This window comes from Cornus florida, unplaced genomic scaffold, assembly GCF_030987335.1.
Source record: "Cornus florida cultivar Cherokee Brave unplaced genomic scaffold, ASM3098733v1 CherokeeBrave_3.0.0_Hap2_Chr07, whole genome shotgun sequence".
Lineage (NCBI taxonomy): Eukaryota > Viridiplantae > Streptophyta > Magnoliopsida > Cornales > Cornaceae > Cornus > Cornus florida.
In genome coordinates this window covers 43,592,245-43,597,170 of record NW_026775577.1, presented here as the reverse complement: position 1 = coordinate 43,597,170, position 4,926 = coordinate 43,592,245, and the positions used below count along the sequence as shown (strand labels likewise).

Below are 4,926 nucleotides of genomic sequence, written 5' to 3'. Positions count from 1 at the left end.
ATATAACATGGGAGTATGGGAACATCGTATGTGGAGATGGTGAATTATTGTTGATTGTTGTTGTGGTTTGTTGTAAAGTTGTTGTGGTCTAATCTTGAATCATCCATTTGACGTTAAGAGGTAGTTCTAGGAGATGTCTTTCTATACTTGACTATCCCACACTTAATGGAAAACAAATTCTAATATCTATGGCATATGGATAATCTAGGTGAGTATCACCCTCTTAATGGACATCCACCTCATGGTGTGCATCCACCCTTGAGAATTCCCCATCCTAATGTGTTTCCACAACCCAATCAAATGCAACAACCTCCAATAATACCAATCCATCCTCAAGATCATGTAGTGTATCCTCCCAATCCTCAATTATCTCTTCAGGATCACTATACTCCAAATAAATATAATACACCAACATGCATCCGGTTGCCAAACTTTCGGGCACACCATTATGAAATCAAGCCCGCAAACATCCAAATGTGCCCCATTTTCTATGGGTTGAGCAATGAAGAGCCACATAAACATTTGGATGAGTTTTTGGAAGTTTGTTCAACAGTGAAAATCATGGATCTTTCGGAAGAAGTTTTAAAAATGAAGTTTTTCCCTTTCACTCTTCGGAAAAGGGCTAAATATTGGTTCAACAACTTAAGGGCAAATTCAATCACATCTTGGGCTCAACTACAATGTGAATTCCTAAAAAAAATTTCCCCCGCAAGTAGAACTAATGTATGAGAGCTTCTATCCGTGAATTCTCCCAAAATGAGGGAGAACATTTGCATGAAGTATGGGAGCGTTTGAATGATTTACTACGGAAGTGTCCACATCATGACATTCCTAAGTGGCAATTAGTTCACTGCTTCCATGAAAGCTTATCTGATACCCAAAAAGGTATGGTTGATGCTTCATGTGGAGGCGCCTATTTGGACAAAAATGAAGACGATGTTTGGTATTTTTTTTATCATATGAGCGAAAATTCAATGCATCATTCTTCATCATCTTGATTGGGCCAAAATTTGAATGGAGGAGGGAAGAAAACCTCTAATCTTTCTCAAGTGGAGAGTTCCATGGGGATTGCCGTCGAGGTCAAAAATCTTACTCAAAGGTTTGATAAATTCCTTTTAAGCTAAAACCCGGCAATTCAATCATCCAACTCTTTCCATTCTCAAAATGTGATGTGCATGACTTGTTTTAGTTATTCTCACAATACTTCCAATTGTCCTCTTGGACAAAGTTTTCCGAGTGAGTATCAAAAACAAGTCAATGCCGCTTTCATTCATCCGGGAAGTAATCTAAATTCTAACTCCTACAATTCCGGATGGAGTAATCCTAACTTTTCTTGGAGAAATCAAGGAGGAGGTATCATTCCTCCTCTTCTTCAAAATTCCCAAGAAAATTATGTGCCTCCCCACCTCTGAAATGCAAAGTCTCAAGCATACAATTCTCTATCTTATCCTCCTCCAAATGTGAATCAATTCTCCAATTCTCATTCTTCAAATCATCAGTCTTATTCTCATCCACCTCAAGAGCCTCCTAGAAATTTCACTTTTGAGGACAAGGTTTTAGAAGCTTTGGGTGATCTTCGAAAGGAAAATAAAGTGTTTCATTCACATTCTCAATCAATTGCAAAGCTTGAAGCCCAAATAGGGCAAATAGCTCAATCAATGAAAGGGAAAGGGCCTATTCAACCCAAGCTTAACCAAAAGGCATACTCCATTTCCACCTTGAGGAGTGAGAGAAAAATTGATAACAAAGTTGACAGACCTAGCGAAGTTAGTGTTCCAGTGCAACCAAGTGTTTGCCCATTTCCCATTCCTAATTCCATTCCTACTTCACTAGAGGCAAGTGGTCACATTAAGGAGCCAATTCCATCATCATCATTTCCCTCCCATGTAGAGAAGTCATACGAGCCAAAAGCTCCATTTCCTTAAGCTTTAAACTCTACTCTATTTTCGAGGTAAGAAGGAAAAATCCATGACATGATGGAAGTTTTTAAACAAATTAAAATCAACCTTACTCTTCTTGATGCTATTCGACAAATTCCACCATATGTCAAGTTATTGAAGGACTTGTGTACTCAAAAGAGGAAGAACAAGGGACCAAGCCCAAAGAAAGTGCTTCTGATGGAGCAATTGAGCTCTATCATTAAGCTTAGCACCCCACCTAAGTTCAAAGACCCCGGCGCTCCAACTATCTCTTGTACCATAGGGAACCATGAGGTCAAAAAGGCTCTTCTTGACTTAGGGGCTAGTGTTAATATTATTCCTTACTTCATGTATCTTTAATTAGGTTTGGGAAACCTTAAGCCAACTTCGGTAGTTATTTAACTCTTCGATAGATCTACAAAACAACCAAGGGTAATTGTTGAGGACATCCTCATCAAAGTTGACAAATTCTATCTCCCGGTTGATTTTGTTGTGCTTGACACTGAGCCGGTTCCCAATCCTACCACTTACATTCCCATCATCTCAGGAAGACCATTCCTTGCCATTGCTAATACGACAATCAATTATAGGTCCAGCATTATGGATATCTCTTTTGGCAATATGATGGTTAAGCTTAATGTTTTCAACACAAGCCAATATCCCATCGATGAAGGCGAGTGTTTCATGCTGAATGTCTTGGATGAAATTGTTAAAGAAGCCATTCCTTTAATTCTTTCCATTCCTTCCGAAGATCCTCTTGAGGCATGCCTCTCTCACTTCAATATGGACACATTTGACATTGAAAACTCCATATATGAAGTGAATTCTCTAATGGACTCCGTGGTCATCTTAAACTTCCCACCATGGAAAAACTCAAAAGAACCTCTTCCTCTAATCGCAAGTACTCTTTCTTATCAATAAGAGGACGAAGTGGCAAGTTTGCCAATGGCCAATCCAATTTATGTGGACATTCCTTGTAATATTGAGCATGAAGTCATTGAGGCGACCTTAGTGAATGAGGAGAAAATGATCAATGTGGAAGTTGACAAAAAGGATGAAGAGATTGAGTTTCCTAATAATTTAACCGAGCCTTTGGAAGACATTACCTTGTCAAGTGTAAGGCCACTCATTATGGACTTTATTTTCATGACCGTGGATGAAAGGAAACAAATTGCATCTTCCATCATTTCTTTCCAAATCATTCTTTTGGGAGATGTATTCATTGTTGTGAAAGAACATCCATTGGGGAAAATAGATAAACGGATCAATGAGGATGTCTCCTATCCGGTTTTTGACTCTTTCGACTAGTGAGTCGCCCCAACGTCTTGCTAGAGACATTAAACACTAGTTTTTCGTGAGTTTTCAATATATATATATATTTGCATTTTATTATTATTATTTTATTTTCTTCTTTTATTTTCTTTTCCTTTTGTACATTTATGCATTCATAAATTCAAAAATAAAAATAATAATAATAATAAAACAAAATTAAAAAAAAAAAAAGAAATTTCTAAGTAGCATTCCGTCTTACTGGAGACGTTAAATTTAGCCCATTTTTGATTTTGTAGGTTGTATATACATGTTCTTTTTCTTTATTTATTTAAAAAGAAAGAAGGAAAAACAAAAAAACAAAAAAAACCAAAAAATTCAAAAATATGTGTTACTTTTTTTCCCTTCTGCTTGGTTGTGCATGTTTTCATCTTTTACCAAGGGTTTGATCTCATATCTCTTTACATCGTGTTTTATATTGTTTTGGAATGTTTGATTCTTCTCCTATGTTGATATTTGATGTGAGTTGCTAATGTGGCTATTCAAATAGGTTTTTGAATTCAAGTTTCGAGGAGACCTCTTTCATAATGGATCATTGCTGGGCTTCATAGACTTTTGCCATCACGTTATACTCTTTCCATCATTTTTCATTGTTCTCATTGCACATTGAGGACAATGTACAGTTTAAGTTTGGGGGTAAGGTCATCATGATTCATTCTACTTTAAGTTGAGCTTTTAAATGCATAATTGAGATTTGAGAAATATTTGGCTATGATTTCAAACTTTTGAAGCATAGTGCCTTTGAAAAGCAAATTGTTAGAGTCTAATACTTCTTGTATGCTCTAGGATGCCATTTAGGGGTAAAGTTTTAATTTTTGATATTATGCTTACTCTTATGGTCTAAATCATTATGCTTGTTGAAAATACTTTGAGAATTGATTATAGAATTCTACACTTACACTTGCGCACACTAGCATTCAATTTGTGGGGTACATGTTTAGTTGATTAATGTTTTGGTTATATCTCAATTGAGCTAGTAGACTTTGAAAGCTTTCATTCTTGACAAATGACCTTACATACTAAATAACAAACCCTTTATGAAGTAATCAGGATTCGTGCCTTATTAAGCACCGAACTCTCGTATGAAAAGTGGAGGGTCATCACAAAAAAAAAAAAAAAAAAAAAAAAAATGAAATAAAATAAGGAAAAGATAAAGATAAAGAAAAAAAATAAAGAAAAGAAAGGTGAGTGCTTCTCACCAATGTGGGAAAGCGGGAAATGATAGGATGAGAGTTGTTTTGATTTGTAACCTAGTTGATTTGAGCTTGTAAGTCCTTAGGGGTGTCTTTACACCTGATGCCCTAAAGCCTTCCGGTTTGAGAGTCATTGACCTAATGCTTGTTAATGGATCATCTAGAAAGCTTAAGAGATCACACATTGCACCATACTCTTATCTTAGATCCCTTAAAAAATAGAGAAAAAGAAAAACAAAGAGAGCATGTTGCAAATAAATTGAATAAACAAGGTTCATTCAATGTCATAATGATTGGTACTATATTTGTGTGTTACTTTAAGGGTAAGGCTATGCTATTATTTTGATTTGCTAAGATAGCAACACATTTTGATGCCGATTCACTCAAAAAAGATGATAAAATTGATTCAATTTGCATGATTAACTTGCTTGATGTGTGGAGCACCATTTTGCTGACATGATGTTGAAATGTTGAGAATAGCTTAG

General features: G+C 36.0%; 1 non-coding gene across 1 annotated transcript; it reads right to left on the bottom strand.

Annotated features, from left to right (window-relative positions):
• Window positions 1-721: 721 nt before the first annotated feature.
• On the bottom strand, window positions 722-829 carry LOC132267995 (small nucleolar RNA R71). The gene has a single exon (XR_009469157.1). It is a non-coding gene; the product is annotated as a small nucleolar RNA R71 (small nucleolar RNA).
• Between the last annotated feature and the right edge of the window lie 4,097 nt (window positions 830-4,926).